A 17,955-nucleotide genomic window follows, 5' to 3' on the forward strand; every position below is an offset into this window, starting at 1 on the left:
ACACCGCTCTTTATTAATTATTATTATTAATTAATCAGCCGTGGGACTTAGACAACCTAGTTATCTCGAATAATCTTATTTGTTCGTCTCTTTAAGACTTTGTTGGAAATTTCCCTCCCTTTTCTGCTCTCGCATGGCAAGACCTATAAAGGCGAAGCGTTGAATGAGGAAGTACATGACCCCAACCTCATCAAATACCTTTGCGATGATGAAGTGCCATGCTTCCCCCCTCCCCCAAACAATGTACAATCTATTAGAGTAATTCAGCGACTCACGAGGCAAACGCATGGGGATCGAGCTTGCACTGCCGGCATTGAAATCAGCCATGTGGACCGCTGTAAGACCATCGGGTCTGTATGTATTCATCCATCCATGCATTTCCATTTCGAGCAAGGTTTCCTCAGCCTTTGCAGCCTTGTCAGACAGAAAACTGTAGCGCTCCCATTGTGAACACACGCATGCGCGCACGCACACACAGGTCGAACAGAGATAGCAAGGTGGCTGACATTTGTGCAGTGTCGACCGTGGACATTTCTTGTGGCCAATCACCCAGACTGAAAGGGGAGCAGGAGATAAGGCCTTTTGTCTGACCTGACAATGTCCTAGTGATGCTGCCATGGGAGACCATTCACTGTGTCCAATAGCGTTCACGTATATGCGTATGTATGTGTGTTGGGCCTATCCTGGCCATCTATGAGAGAGAACCCCTGGGAGAGATCATTAAGATGGAGTCTTCACCTCCTTCTTCGAGATTCAACATATTTTTCATCGGAACCAATGTTCAGTGGCGACATTTTATTTCCGACTGCCCCCGAACGTGTAGCAGCGCTTCACATGGAGGGCAGGTAGGCAAAACAACCTGATGGGATGATGCCGCCTTGAGAAAAAGCGGCCTGGCAGCCACCTGCAGCAAGGATCGCCAATTCTGTTAAATGACAGTTGCACTTTGAGGCCTTCAAATGAGGAACTTGTGCAAGGAGCATAATATGCAAGGCCATCTTCATAATAGCTGCAGTGCCACTTAAGCTAGTGCTCGAGTAATTGGTGCTCCAAAAATCTTAATAGCATCATATATCCGGAATTGAGCTTTTAAGAGGATATCTTGCCTTCATGCACATGCATACACACACACGCACACACAAAAATGTGAAACGTGTTCTACAGCTTCAAGTCTTCTTGAAATTCCCAAGCGTATTGGGACACCACATGTCATAATGATCATCTAAGTGGTGGGGTTGCACTGCTAACTTTGCAATGGTGCAGATAGGGACTAATGCACTACCAGGTAATGGGGTTGGAGGTGGGGAGTACTGGGGGCAGATTACCTGTCTATTACATGCTGACACTATGAGAGAGTGAAGGAAAAATCGCTCGGAGGTGAATGGGACAGCAAAGATGAGGAAGATGAACGGGATTAAAGTTGACAGCGCAGAAACTTTGGCGCATAGCATCCTTGATCGCTACTGTTGCCATGGCGACGCATGCTCCTAGGATGTCGTGTTTGTCCACGAGAACCATCATGGAAAGAGAGGAAGTATAAGTGAGAGTGGCTTATATATGTGAGTAATTCTCGGCAAAAGTCCCATAAATGTTCATTAAAGGGCACGGCTGGGCTGGCACAAAAGAAATCAGCCCTTGCATTTTGACACGCACGCACGGGTGCACGAGCATGCGCTGGTGCGCACGCGCATGCTCCCTCAGAGCCGACACTGTTTTGCATACTGCGTTTAATGGCCCATTTATTCCAAGCACAATGACACAAAACTCCCTTAATTGTTTCACAATTCGAAACGCTTTACTTATGTTTGTTCCTACTTGTGTTGAGCAAGGTTGTGGATATGTGTGCCTTTTATTTCATTCAACGATGACTGTGGATTGTATGATAAACAATGACTTCTCAGGAGGGCTGGCGCTAGCCATTTCGGTGTCCTAAGCCTAGATGCTTTGTGGTGCCCCCCAGCCCTGACAGAAATGAACAATATCTGAGTATTTGTCAGTTTTTTCTTTAATTTTTCAAAATAACTTGTCAATATTAATGTTTCAAAAACCTTCACTAAAATAAGAGATAATAATAATTACGTCTTTATAAAACACTAACAATGGCACCAAATACTCAAATAAATAAAACTCAATTATTATTATTTTTTTTAAATGCCACTACTATTAATCAATAAACATCTGGAAATAAACATGAATAAGTAACTTTTTACAAATTTTACAGCGCAAGCACCAGTTTTTAGAGGCTTTACAAAGGCACACGTCTGCATTTCCGGGCTGCAAAATCAGCTCTGAGGTCACGTGTGCTGGCCATAGGGCAGGATGAGTTGGAGGGGGCACACATGTCTCTAAACTGTCACATGCTGATGATCTCTCAGTGACAGGACTCACTCTGCCCTCAGAAGTGGTTGTTGCATGATAAACTGATGGTCGTCGGTTGTTGATCAGGGCTGGGTGCTGCTACAAAGCCTGTAGACCTGCTGGTTGATGCCTGATCTTGACTACTTGTGGTGGATGGTTGATCATCCGAAACTTTCTGTTCCTCCTTTTCAGAAATATTGTACAAGACAAAATATTCTGGGATTCTACAGTGAAATATAGTTTTGAACCATAGTACAAACATTTTCTAAATTAATTATGGTATTATGTAGGCCTGTACAATATTAAAAACACAGGTACATGAAACTTTTAACATTCTACCTTTATAGACAAGGACTTATAGGGCACTATATTATATACAGTCATTATTATAATTACGATTACTGCGATTTTTTTTTTAAGGGCGGCACTGTGGTCGATTGGTTAGCATGTCCGCCTCACAGTTCAGAGGTCGTGGGTTCGCTCCGGCCTCCCTGTGTGGAGTTTGCATGTTCTGCCCGTGCCTGCGTGGGTTTTCTCCGGGTACTCCGGTTTCCTCCCACATTCCAAAAACATGCTTGGTAGGTTAACTGGACACTCTAAATTTTCCCTAGGTGTGATTGTGAGTGCGGATGTTTGTCTCTGTGTGATCTGCGGTTGGCCCCTGCCTACTACCCGAAGACAGCTGAGATAGGCTCCGGCACTCCTCGCAATCCTTGTGAGGATAAGTGGTATAGATAATGGATGGATGATTTTTTTACAAGCTTGATTTTATTTATTTTTTTATGTCCCAGCCCAGGCAGTTGGTGCCCTACGCGCAGTGCGTGATAAGCGTATGCCGAGCGCAATGTCTGCTTCTTAGCCACGTTGTGAAAATTGCAAAAATCAAATGTTCTATCCTAAGGATAGATTCTTATAACATTTGTATTCAGACATGACTCCTGACAACCTCTGGCTACCGCGTATCTCTGCCACGGATGTTGATTGGTTCAGTTGGCTGTCTTTATTGTAAATGGATTCATGGGCTGTTCCCTCTAAATTGTGGGCAGGTCTCTTGGTGTAAAATGGACATAGCACCACATCTGCCTCGAAGGACGGCGGCCCACCGGGCATTTGCCCTGTATGCCAAATGGTCAGTCCTGTCATGATCCTGTTCTGTTTAGTGTGTTTTCCAGCTGGAGTGTTGGGCGTGTCCCTCTAGCAGCACACCTGCAACGCATTGCAATCAGCCTAGTATATAAGGACTGCCAAGTTGTTTGCTCCTTGTCGGGTTATTCCTCTGCATGCTCTTGACCACAGCACCATGTATTGAATTTTCTAGCTGTCCTCTCTTGTTCTCGCCATATATTTTGTTTCATGGAGTTTTTTGCTATTATAAAAGTATTGGACTTTTCAGTTGTAAATATATTCTCTTTTTCACAATTGGTTTTACCTTGTCTTTTTATGACAAGCACCTTTCATTCGAGTTTTGTTTGTTTATGCGGAATTGAATTTCTGTTCTTGTCTCGGCACGACAAGTTGTATATTTTGATCCTTGCCTTTTGCAAGTGTTTTTTGTTAACCTGGTTTTCTTGGGTCTTCTCGTTGCTAGCGCTCTTATTTGAACTTTGTCGGTTTTGCAAGTTTTTGCACAAAGTGCCAATAAATTATTATTTGTTACAATCTATCCGAGTTTCCTGCTTTTGATTCCTTCTCGATTCCGGAGTAGTCCGGAATCTTAACAAGTCCAGCACGGTTAAAGAGACATTCATGGAATTTTGTCTCATGTGTTGAAAGTATTTTATGGGAAATCTCTGCAGAGCGCCATTGTAACATGCACTAATTTCTGCCAGCTTAAATTGGCCAAAGCCTGTGTACTATGTTGACATTAATAAACTGTTTGTTTACATCGCAATGTGGCAATATTTGTTGGTGTGGCCTTATTGTGTTTGCACGGACAAACAGACACAAGGCTTTTTATGCGAGCTTCATTCCTGCTTAGTTGCTTGCTATTATGCAGAACAAGGCTCCATTTGATGTCAGCACGCGTTTTATCTTCAAATGAGCCATTTAAATGTCATTAGTGCGCGTACGTGTGTATGTGTGTCTTCATCTTCCCTACTAGGGAAATTACCAACATTCTTACTCACATTCTGTAACACTTTTTTTTTTTCTTTTTTTTTTATAGAATACAGTTAAAGAAACACCACAGCTCACAATAAAAACATCTGTCTCACTGTTTGCGTCATGTTAGAAATAATCTTTTATCTATCTACAGTATATCTTCTAGGGCTTCCTAATATATCAAAAAAATATTAATGTCGCGATAATGGCCCATGCAATATGCATATCGCAAAGACATGCAATAATTTTCTTCTGGAATTGTATGTTTTTATCTAAATTCGACCAGTCAGATGCAAACTTAAATGTATATCACCAACCAAGAGTTGGACTTTGTCTAGGGCAATCACAATTCATTAGTTGAGAACACACTCAGTTTGCTTATTTTGCCGCATGAAAAAAAAAACTTATTTCATTAGATAATAAAAATGCCATTTCTTTACTTACATGTTAAATTTCGCAATAATATCGATATCACTAAAATCAACAAGCATATTGCATGTTTTGCCAATCGTGCAGCCCTAATATCTACATTTATCCTTCATAGTAAAAAGGTATTAAAGTATATCTGGGTTTATATGAGTTACTCACCAATATTAATGTTTTTTGGTTTAACAGTGGTAAGCTTTAAGCGATAAAGACTATATTACCTAAACACACGCCTATGCTATATAGTTAAATGGGGATTATTTGACTATGCTAATTATTTTTGAATACACAAAAACATAAGAGATTCACGTCTACCAAGATAGATCCTGCTGTGTTTGCTTTGTTCAGAGCGCGACGTAAGGGGAGAGCTGAGGCTGGACAACTCGTGGGTGCTTCACATGCATGACAACGCCACCTGCTTCACTGCCTTGAGCATCAGACAGTTCCTGACTGAGAAAGTCGTTGCCATTCTGGAGCAACATCGCTACTCACCTGATCAGGCTCTGGGGGGTGTTTTCCTCTTTCCCAAACTCAAGGGCATCATCAAGGTGTGACTTGTTTTGAAGACATGGACGACATCAAGATAGCCTCCTTCAAGGAGCGCATGATGGCATCGGACCGAAGGCTGGGAAAGTGTGTTAGAGTCCAGGAGGATTAGTTCAAAGGTAAAAACTTGTGTCTTGGATTTTGAATACATTTGTGACACTAGTCCTGGAACCTTTCTGACACACACACACACACACACACACACACACACACACACACACACACACGCAGACACACGCCCGTGCAAACACACATATGAAGCTTTTTTTTTTTTTTTTTTTTTCAATTTACCAGGTCAACAGCAGCATACCTAGCATTGGCCTCAAACTTTCATCAAGAATACAACAGGACGGTGTCATTATTGACAGTTCCTGCAAACGTACCCATGCTCCCATCTCATGGCCTGCTTTCTAAAGATATTAGCTTCAAGTGTAGTGGTGTGACCTTGGCTCAGAGAAAGACATAGCAGTCTCCCTGCTGGAGTGGCAGGCGTGCTGCAGGGCGGCCTGCTACGCACTCTACTGTAATTCAGGAAATCCTTCCCGGGAGTGCCGGATGACAAGGCCCCTCTCTTTTTACTGATGCACTGTAATTTGTTTGTTTTGCAATCCGCCGTGGAGCTGACACACTGCCGGTTTGTTTCGCTCTCCCTCTCATTCTACTGACTCTTTGCTTGCTCGCTCATTTGCTCCCTCCCATTGTTGTTGCTGTGTGTGTGGCCCACTGACACTGTTGCATAACGTCAGCATTCTTCAAATAAAACGTGACAAACTATTTCTTGAAATTGTCAGTATTTGCAAGAAAACATATGACATAAATACTACATTTTGGGACAATTGTGAAGCCGAAACGTGGTTAGCTCGTCTGACTCACAGTTCTGAAGTTTAGGGATTGAATCCGTGACCCTAATGAGGATAAGCATTATAGACAATGGATAGACGGGAAATCTTGCTGTTACACCGACATAAAGTGAAAATTCAGTAAGAAGCTATGTATTAAATATTCATATTAGTAAATCTCACGATAAACATCATGTGAAATTCCTTTTTGCCATGCCATATCTTTGTGTGCAAAATGTACATGAATGCACACTTACTTGACTATGTGTTGTATTCGTGTGTGAAAAGAACTTTGACGAGCCCCTGTTCGCCATGGTGACGCCAAACCTCTGTGTTCTCCCGTCTCTACGGCAACTGGGGCCCTGAGTTCCCTCTTGCTGGCTGAGCCATTGAACTCCCCCAGCGAGAGACAATAGACAAGGACCTGGCGCTGGTTATTTCTTATCACCAAATCCCATTAGGCTGCGGCTTTTTTCATTAAGGCACACAAAAGTAAAGTGGAAATCATCGCTGCTCGTGAGCTCAGTCCTGACTGTGTGCTTGGCAGCACATGCTATATAGCATCATTGCACTCCCAACATGAATGCTTTTTCAAACACTACATTTCATTAGCAAATAATATGAAAAACCTTGCTCTAAGTACTGCATCGACGTCATGACACTGTTGAACCTTAACGACCACATATTATCAATGGATAAGGTTTCTGACATTTTCCGTCGATATAGACAAAGGATAGCTAATTACAACATGCTTAACATCCACTTGTCAAAAATCCACTTGTCATACTGGTTGGAATCATTCATTTTCTAAAAGTTTTTGATGGAACATCTAGGGCAACCCTTCTCAAAACCTAGACCCAGAGCCAATTTAATCCTCGTCGTATTAAAAATGCATTAATAGTAAGATTAATGGTGCACACCTTATAATTTGAAGAAAGCATCATATATTGGCACATTATTTTTCTGTTGTTTGGGCATTATAAGAGTATTTCTGGGCCAAAATGGAGTAGAATAGGGAGTTATTAGTAGTTTTTCTATTTGTCATTGTTGCCACGAAATTCGATGAATCTTACCAAAAGTCGTGTTTAGTCAGCGGAAAATGAGCACATTAGCGAATGGCTAATTCATAAACGGATATTTCACTGCCCTCTCCAGCGCAATTCTTCTGTCTTTAGCAGTTTGGGATGGATTGGCTCCAGCACACCTGCATTACTTGAGTGAGGATAATTGAATGGTACAGAGAATGGATGGCTGAATATTATGGAAAACTGTCTTTTTAGTTGCTAGCATACAAATTACCATAGCTGGGCATTCTGCCTCTGTGACCGGTCCATCTATCTACCTATGACGGTCAGATGCCCATTTTGTAGATGATAAACGATAGACAGGAAACTTAAAAAAATAGTCGGACTAAGCATAGTTGGAAGCTCTTTTTTTTCCGTCCATGTAATCGTCAATCGTCTCTTTTCGCGGTGAGGCTTCAATCACCGTGCGGAGCCCTCCGTTTCCCGTTGGCCGTGGCCGAGGTCCTCAAAGGTCCTAAAAGGACCTTAGAGGACACGCATTTAGTCCAGCTGAGGTGAGGCTGTCTTCTGGTGTAGTCCCCCAATCACTTTAAACATGCTGCAGTGTTAAGAAACCTGCTTAAGAAACCTGGCCCTGATCAAGGTGTGCTATTTGGCTGGCAGGACTTTTCTGTTAGATTAGGTTCCTCTATCTGCCCCTCTATCGAATAGTGTTCCACAGGGTTCTATTTTCGGGCCCTTGCTGTTCTCCTTGTATTTGTTGCGCCTGGGTTCCATCCTTCCAAAACACGGCATTTCTTTCCCCTGCTATGCGGACGACTGTCAAATCTTGGTCCCGTTGAGCAAGAGACACTTTCTCCTTAGGACTACTTTTGTCCTGTCTAGAGGACATCAAAGCCTGGATATCACTGAATTTTAAAAAAATTAACGAAATGTAAACTGAAGTTATGGTGTCCCAGTGGCTCGTCTATACCCCACCCTGTTGATCTGGGCCCCCTGGCTTCATATCTAAAGCCAACAGTCTCGAACTTGGGTTTTAAAATGAACAGTGATCTTAAATTGGAACAGCAAATCAGCGCTGTTGTTAGGTCCAGCTTCTTTCATCTTAGACAGCTAGCAAAGATAAAGCCCCTCCTTTCTCATCAGAATTTATAGAAACAGTAATCCATGCCTTTGTTATGTCTCGGCTAGATTACTGCAATGCACTTTATTTTGGAGTCAGCCAGTCCTCTCTCAAGTGTCTCCAGTTGGTCCAAAGTGCTGCTGCTCGCCTCCTAACTTGAGCTCGGAAGACAGAGAACATAACCCCAATTCTGGCCTCCCTTCACTGGCTGCCAGTGCATTTTAGGGTTCATTTTAAGATGCTTCAATTTGTTTATAAGTCATTAAATGGCCTCGCCCCGGCGTACCTCTACGAGCTCCTCCACTCCTACGCACCTTCCCGGTGCCTCAGATCTGTGGCCCAGGCGCTGCTCGAGGTGCCGAGGACTAAGCGGTGTCTCAGAGCGGATCGAGCCTTTTCGGCGTCTGATCCTATCCTTTGGAATGACCTTCAATTGAATATTAGGCAAGCCCCCTGTTTGTCCATTTTTAAAACCTGTTTGAAGACACATTTCTATTCTTTGGCTTTTGAGCCGACCTGAGACGGTGTCTATTGTATACAGTATGTTGTGTTTTAATTAATTGCTTTCACTTGTTATATTATTGTTATTTTGTTGTAATGTAAAGTGCTTTGTTACAGCTGTAGCTGTTATGAAATGCGCTACATAAACTAAAATTGTATCGTATTGTATTGGAAACGCTAATGGAAGCCCGTTTGAAATGATAGGCGGACCCAGCTGTAGGCGATTATTATTTGGTCCGGCCAGACAAAATGACGAATAGACAGATGGCACAAGGGTACCCTACCCCGGCTGTAGGCGGAAAGTGATAAACGGAGCACCATTTTTTTGTAAAATGCCCAGCTCCGCAAATAACGGGGTCTTTGGAGGATGCAGATTTGGTTAAATTAGTCAGTGATAGCTTTGCACAACGGATGCAGAGGCATGAATACCTCTTGCTCTGGAGGGAGTCTCGGAGTCTCTAGTCTAGAACACTCCGATAATCTATATGCATATACAGTACAGCAGAACCTCCAGTTACGAACATTAATTGGTTCCATGAGCCCGTTTGGAACTTGAAACATTCATAAATTGGGTAATGTTTCCCATTGAAATGAACAGAAATGTAAATAATCTGTTCCAGCCACAAAACTAAGTTATACTTACCTTTTTTATGATTATAATTTTTTCCAACCAGACAATGTCAATGATACCTGGGAACTGTTTTAAATTGTGAATTATTTCAAGTAAAAGGTCATGTCTACGTCAACATCAATCAGCATCAGCAAACAAAACAACATTAACGAGCTGTGACTCGTTACTACGACGGGAAGATTTGGTGCTGGCGCATATGAAACTATGTTCTTTCAAAAAAAAAAAAAAAAAAAAAGCACAATGAAAGCCCGCCAAGCATGTGTGTCTGTGCATGCAAGTGAACAGGACCTTGCTATATCAAATACAGCATTATTAGTGCAGTCTGATAGTAGGTGGTTTTGACATGTACTTGCCAATACGATTTGGCGAACACAGCTAAGTGTGTGCGTATTTGCATTGCCTCTTGATTGTCAGACAACGGCCGAATTGCTCCTCTGCTCAGGCAGCCAAACGGTTCGAAAGGAAGTATTGACCCAAAAGCATCGTAAGCCCCCTCCAGCTAACGCGGCAATTTCATGTAATACCTGCAATAACACGCATTCGTCAGTGAAAGGCGCATCGAGCATCTGATTTTAAAAGGGCGAGCTCTCTGAATGAAAGGGACCTGAAGTAAACCTGTAATAATACTGTGCACATACACCTTTCTTGCTAACGCCCAACCCTTTGGTTTGAATTGTTTCATTTTAAGAATCCAAAAATTGACCTCATTCCAGGACTCTGTTACTTTTCATTTTTGCTCACAGCTTGCATGCCAGCGAGAAGAAGTGGTGCGCATGAAGGAGCAAGAGCTATTCGTTGTTTGCGTTGGGCTTCACGTAGAAGCCACGGAAAAGAAACAGCTTTTGGAAAACATCACATCAAATCACACATTAGATGACAGTTGCTGTGAATGTTTTCCACCATAAACACATCATTACTTAGTGCAGTGTGATATTAGACAAACGTGTGTTATTTGTGTGTTCAATGATCAGACTTGATTGAATGCTGACGGAACTTTTACTGCTCCTGTTTTCACATAACACCAATACAGAGCTACTGTGCATCCTTACACTGGCCTAGTACACCATAGGTTGTATTTCACTCCTCCCCGTTTGGCTTGAAACAATCAAACTCTGAAATATATAGCAAATACTGCATCTCTAACAATGAATCTGCTGCATATAAATGCAACTCCGACAAGAACTAAACCAAGAAAGTGCTAAGCCTAAAATACCAACACATGTTTCAAGGCCTTCTAATCGGAGCTGGGCATCGTCTAACCGTTTATAACTTCTGGGCGGTATTTCTGGCCAACCCATGCGGTCCCAGTCGGTCCCTCGTCGTCCTTCTGCCTCTAGGGCGGTAATCTAGTTCATTACAAGTCACAACATACAGTACATTCATATTGTTACTGCAGAGTTGGTCGTTTTTAGTACAAGCTGTGTGTCCGTGTGCGTGCACGTGCCTGCGTCCGTGTGTGTGTTTGTGTTCGTGCATGTGAGACAGCTCTCATCAATCTGCATATCTGCAAATTAGCAATGGACCTTTCCTTTAATTTCCGATTGTGACTGATGATAAGCATCAATTACTCTTGGTCCCTTTGTTGTTCTGTGTGCGTGTGCGTGTTCACGTGTGTGTGTGTGTTCACGTGTATGTGTGCGTGTGTGCACGTGCGTGTGCATGCGTGTGTGTGTGCGTGAGGTCGACTTGGCAATGACAAATGCGTCTAACATTCGGCCGATTGACAGCAAAGGCTTTAGACCTCTGTGTACCAATGTCCTCAATGGCCAATATATTGATCACTCAAGAGTATCATTTTAATCGCCATCTGGAAGCTAACTGACCCATCTGTCAGTGCAGGGACACATGGTGATTAGCGCTATTACCTTTGCATGAGGAGTTCAAGTTTTAGAAATCCCAAAGGGCACATTTTTGTGAAGGCATCAGATTTGATAAGGTGCATATTAACCAACAACAAAATAGATTAATAATATTCATACTATAATATACATTATTATAATGCAAGGCATTCCAATCCAAGGAGAAACATGGACATCTACCTACTACCTATCTACCAGTGCTGGGCATTCCGCCTAGCCGATGGACTATCCGCCTATGACAGATGGCCATTTTTCAGGCGATAAACGATAAACAGGAAATTAAAAACAAACAAACAAAAAAGGGGCGTAGAGTTGTTCGACGGAAGCGCTTACGGAAGCATGTTTAAAATGATAGAATGACTGATATTAAAATGACTGACCGATAGGCGATTACTATTTGGTCCGGCCAGACAGGAAGGGTACCCCGGCTGTAGAGAGAAGGCGATAAACGAACCGCAAATTTTTGGTAAAATGCCCAGCTCTGGTGCCTACCTCTCTTAGGTAAAAAGATCAATACACAACCTTAATTCAATGTAGTTTATATGTTCAAAGACAGCAGGAATAAGGAAAAAAACGTATCTAGTCCTGCCCCTTGTTTTCTATAAATTTGCTTGTTTTTTTTATAAATCATGTTATGCTAACTTGTTGTTACATAAGTAGATTATTTATAAATATATACATAAAAAATAAAAAATTGTTGCCTTGCCCACCAGGACGGTATCTCTTTCAAGCTTGAGTCCTCTACCAGAGGCCTGGGCGCTTGAGGGTTCTGCGCAGGATCTTAGCTTTTCCCAGTATTGCACTCTTTTGCATGGAAATGTCAGATGTTGTTCCTGGTGTATCTGCTGGAGACATCCATCCAGCTTAGGGGTCATTGCCCCCAGTGCCTCCATCATTACTGGCACCACTGTTGCCTTTACTCTCCACCGTTTCTCTAGTTCTCCCTTCAGTCCTTGGTATTTTCTAGCTTTTAATGTTCCTTTTTCTGGATGTTACTATCATTTGGGATTGCTACATCTATCACGACTGCTGTCTTCTGATAATTATCCACGACCGCTATGTCAGGCTGGTTGGCTATCACCAGTTTGTCATTCTAGATCTGGAAGTCCCACAGGACCTTGGGATCTTGAGTATTTAGTGGAAAACCCTACTTTTATACTAGAGAGAAACTGCATCCCTGCTTGCAGTAGAAAGGATTACTACATCCTCAAAGCTAAATCTACTTGCATAGCAGAGTGAGTAATTTAGCCAGCTAGTCCGTCTGTTTGTTTTCTGAGAATGGCGTCAAATTGTTGTGATGGCAATCTTGGTGGGATCGCATTGTAAAGGTCTAATTTTGATTTGCTGAAGTGTTCTAGAATGCCCAGTGCAAATAGGCTAAGGTAAACATCACAAACAATAATGCTTCTAGCAGGCGTAGAGCCATTGGTGGGTCTGGGTGTGCACAGGCCCACCCAGATTGATAGAGTGCCTACCCAGTGAGATTCATTAAAAATATATACATTTAAAATATTAGTAAATTATTATTGAATTTGCCTCCATTGTGCTTATTATTTTATTGAATATTAATGGCATAATTGTGGTTGTCTAAGGAAGATCTGAACTTCACATTATTCAGTTTGTCATTCTATTTGAATATACGCATACGATCTGTTGGGACAGGAAGATTGTGCTCAGTGAGACAAATATTCAAGTCCACCCTGATTTTTCCAGACCCACCCATTAGCCACGTTCTGGCTCCGCCCCTGGCTTCTAGTGGTAACTCATCAATGAGTTAGCTACCAGTTAGGTATATAAATAACTAGAGCTATGGTGAACCGAATACTCATCATAGCTGTTTAGCATAGCATTCGGCTCATCATAGCTGAATGAGTTGGTCCAAGATGTCTAATCTTCATATCGATGAGCATTATTGTTTTTTTTGCAAATATTCTAAAGTGTTGAATTTGATGCTTGCAACAACAAATGCTGGGACAGGGGCAACAGAAGACTGGAAAAGTCAAGGAATGCTCACAAAACACCTGCTTAATTTGCCCCACTTTTTTGCCACAGTGGAACGGAAGGGCACAATGACTCGTTCAAAGACATATTTTCAGAAATAAACAGATAACTGAAGATTTAGTGTGTTGTTTCATTTCAATCAATTGTATACAAACATTAATAAATTTTTACTTTCCCATAATGAACTTCTTCAAGTTAAAATGGAATTGGCTCCAGAATGGATGGATACTTGCAGGGTGTTGCTCAGTGCTCAGGAACCTAATACTTACCAGATGAGCCATATTAGATATTTTGATATTCTAGTAATATTTTTTAAAAAGGCTGTTTTGGTTTCAAATTCATTATGTTAGATATCCCTCTGAGACCATCCACTGCAGCTCCTTTTTAAACTGGCCAAATAGAAACATATGAATAGCAAATGTGAAAGCACAGAAAGCCATTGGATGGGTGACCTTAATTAATTTTTCAGGCCTTAGTAAATGGCCTCGTTGCAGCCGCTACGTTTGTGGGCCGTTGCTAATGTGCTATATGCCATTATTCCTCGGGACCTTGGGTGAGATGAGAGGGTGAAGGTAGAGACGACAGAGCAATATGCAGCTAGCGAGGTTTTGAATGATGCTTTTTGTGTGTAATACTGTGTGTCAGCTGGGCTGTAATACTCGAGACCGGACTCCAGACTCGAGTCTGGACTCACACAGTTTTCTGTTGTCTCTGACTTTACTCAGATTCCTTGGCATTTGACTCGGACTTGTCTGGGACTCGGACATTGGACGGGCAAATTATTTTTATCGACTCAACTGAGTCCAACTATGTTTTTATTCCTGAAAATTAACATCCTCCTTCAAAAGAAAGTTGAAATAACCTTTTTTCCGATTATAAAAAATAGCCATCTGATTGGTTAACCTGACTGCAAGCACCAAAGCATGCAGTGTTTTTCTTTCAGTCCTGTCAGTCAACAGCGGGGTTATAAAATGTGGTTTTACCAACCATTGAGATCCGGCATTAGACCGTTAGACACAATCATAAAAAAAAAAAACAAAAAAAAAAAAACAATCATGAAGCAACCTGCAGATTCTTCAAGGAGACAATTTCGGACACATACAGCACTACGTCAAACTTTGTTCAGCACTTGCAGAGGCAGCACGAAAAGAGGTAACTGTTTTGGTTGTTTATACACAGTTAATAAAGTAAAGAGTTCCAATTTGTCTAATTTTGTGGTCGTGAAAATAGTATTTTTCTTAGACTTGACTTGACTCAATAAAGGCAGACTTGACTACAGCCCTGGTGCAAATGCAAATGAGATTTGTATACCTTGACAGACACCGAAAGAAAAAAGTAAGACTGGACGACATTATTCTCAGCATCTGAGTCTCACCAAAGTCAAAGTGATCACTTTGAGAGATTCCTCCTGCACAAATGTGTTTCAGTCCAGGAGTTCAATATATGCGGACTATAATATTTCTATGAGTCACATGTTTGTTTGCACAACTCATTTTAAGAAAGCTTTGTTGTTTCCATTTGGGAAACTAATAAAAAACAAACCAAGTCCATGTATTGTTACAATATGACAGACAGCTGAAGATCTAATTGAATTGATTGAATTTATTTCGAACATGTAAAAATTGGGTTAAAAAAAAATAGACCTTAAATCAGGACCAAAAACATCCATCCATCCATCCATCGATTTTCTGATCCGCCTCATAAGATCTGCTTTTAAAAAAATAATTTTCAGTTTTTGACTGACACCATCAGAGAGCTATTATTTAAACAATACAGTGGAACCTCTAAGGCTCGATTTACAAACTGGTTCAAGGAACACAATTACCAATTTTACTGTCAAGTGACACAAATTCATATTTTACACTGCCATGACACAAATTCATATTTGTGTCATGGCAGTGTAAAAAAAAAAAACAACAACAAAAAACATGTGATCGGATATCTTCAGATTGGAACCATTACTCTTCCAAATGTAAATAAAAAGCCTCATCAATGAGTCTGCATATCGACAGGTAGTTGAGCGGCTGACTTGTGCGTCCAACATAACCTGAAGCTGAACACGCTCAAGAATGTAGAGGTGACTGCGGACTTCTGGAAACATCCGTCGCCAAAGTTGCCCCTCACACTGTACAACTGCCCTGTGTCAATTTTCTAGACCTTCAAGAACCCGAGAATTCCAGCCTCTTGGAAGCTGCAGTGGGAGGCTTACACACACACTCCATCCTCATAAAGGCCCCAACAGAGGATGTACTTTCTATGAAGAAGCAGGAGCTGCTACAAGAACTAAGATGTGTGCAGGAAAAATCCTCCTGAATTCAACCCACACAGGGCATCACCTTTTACAGCCCCTTCCCTCTTGTAGGTGCCATCAAACAACGCACACTAAAACCTACAGACATTGCCACAGCTTCTTCCCCCTTGTCGTGAACTTTTTTAACAGTAGTCACAAATTGCACATCTCTGTAGTATGATTATTACTGTATTCATCATTGGAGCTCCATTACTCTGCATCATTTGTACAAATGTTCAGTATGTGACTCTCTGAACTTTGCACATTGGCCTTTATTTCCTAAATCTATATTTTGGTTTTTATATTGTTTTTTTTTCTTTTTTGTGCTGTTGTACGACGGATTAATTCATTGTGTGTTTTTAAATACTTGGCAATTAAAGCTGATTCCAATTCTAAAACTGTCCGGTGTTGAGGCTTGCCAGGCAGAGCTGGGCACTTTTTTGCTGGTCGGGCCACGACCCTCTACCCTTACCTGGGTACCCTTCCAGCCTCGACCCCCGACCTTATTCATAATATTTATCACCCCCCGCTCCCCCAAAAAATACATGCATGACGCCGCCACGGGAGAGATGCAAGGTTTATTTAAAGGTGATTAGCTGGCTAATCAACCAATTCAGGGTGTCCCCCGCCAACTGCCCGAAGACTGTTTGGCTCCAGCACGCCCGCGACCCTTGTGAGGATAAGCGGTATAGATAATGGATGGATGGAAAGCTGGCTAATTTACTATTCAATCCTGCTGTGGACACACTTCAAACGCACCACTAGTACTTACCAAACTGCACGTGCTTACTTTCATTGCGAGCCCCGGGGTTAGTTTTGTCGCATTGTATAATTAGACAGCATGAAGTCGCAGTCAACATTACTTATTACACAGTTAGTATTATACAGTTACTTATTTATTTTCCACACGTCCCCTCCTTCATACTTCCCGGCCTTCAAAATAAAAGCATACCAGCAAACCACTACAAAGCAGGTTTGCTATGGCGTATTTCCGGAGAGAGAGAGAGCGAGAGATAGAGGGGTGAATTAGAGCGAGGTTCATTAATTTCAATGAGAAAGACCTGCTGTGTTGCTTGTAATAGGGAAGACGCCAGAAGAAGTGCATGAACTCCACCTTGATGTGCTAGCGTCATCCTTGAGTGCTGCGCGCAGCTTGACTATACTCGCGGACACAAGTTGTTTTGAAACAGTTAAGTTCCAAGTCGGGGGGCGTCGCTTCAAAAAGACAGCGACAACAATGGATATCGTGCCCGCTACAACCATAAACGGACCGAGATGACTGGACGATGCATTTAATTTTATTGCGAAAACGATCTGGAAGGTGGCGGCTAAGGGGGAACGTGGGTAAGTAGCTTCTTTACATACACATACGTGACATAACACCCACGCCGCTGCCAAACTAGTTTTCTTTGCAGCACTAACGAGCTGCGTGGGGCATCCTCTCCTCCGTGTGGAAAACTATGTCATCGCAACATGTGACATAATGGACCGATCAGAGCAGCAATAATTCCTAATGTGTGCATGGCATATGTTGCAGATCTGTTGCCAACAGCACAATGCGTCGGTCATGTGAATCAATGCATCAGTTGTCGCTCGCGCTGAAAGAAGAAGCAACAACAAGTAGAAAGAAGCCTAAAAAGAAGCCTTTCACCGAGCAGGCTGAGATGAAATGTGGCCGCCTCGCGACCACGTCACACGCATTAGGGCTGATTAGTGGACTAAAATCCACTTCCGGCCATGCTTAGTCCAGCCCTTTTTTAAAATTTGTCAGCCCCCACCCCCCGCCCCAAAAATGGGCATCCGGCCGGGCTGGAGGGTCCGAACGGTCCGGCCCCGGGACGGACTGCCCAGCTCTGTTGCCGAGTCATTTATTTTCAATATGGGTGTCTGTGGGCTGATTCATGTGTTCCGTCATTGTAAATACAGCCATATGGTGTACTGTGAATACCAGATATCGGCATTAAATCACAATTAAACACAATTAGTTCCAGGATTTTTGAAGTCTTCTGAGTTGTTCGAATTTCATAACACATTGTTCTGCATGAAAATAATGGATCTATCCAGGTTCAATCTGTCTCCAGCATAAATGCTTTATTGAGTGCACATGCAGAATTTTAACACATTTAACATTTTAACAGCAAGACTTTGACACCGACTCTACTGTCTGGAGTTCCCTGCAGCACAGTTAAAAGTAATATTAACACATCTGAATGTATGCGATGCTTTACTGCAGCTGTCTGCGCTCACTTCTTGAAT

At 42.1% G+C, this 17,955-nt stretch overlaps 1 long non-coding RNA gene across 1 annotated transcript in view; it reads left to right on the forward strand.

Moving 5' to 3' along the window:
• LOC147152479 (uncharacterized) overlaps window positions 1-17,955 on the forward strand; it is a 69,369-nt gene that overhangs the window by 30,161 nt on the left and 21,253 nt on the right. Inside the window, exon 2 of the long non-coding RNA XR_015088959.1 lies at window positions 5,233-5,549. This is a non-coding gene — a long non-coding RNA (uncharacterized LOC147152479). The remainder of the gene's footprint in view (window positions 1-5,232; window positions 5,550-17,955) is intronic.

The sequence above is a fragment of the Filicampus tigris genome, chromosome 1 (assembly GCF_054856515.1).
Source record: "Filicampus tigris isolate MCC_2025a chromosome 1, RoL_Ftig_1.0, whole genome shotgun sequence".
NCBI classification, from domain to species: Eukaryota; Metazoa; Chordata; class Actinopteri; order Syngnathiformes; family Syngnathidae; genus Filicampus; species Filicampus tigris.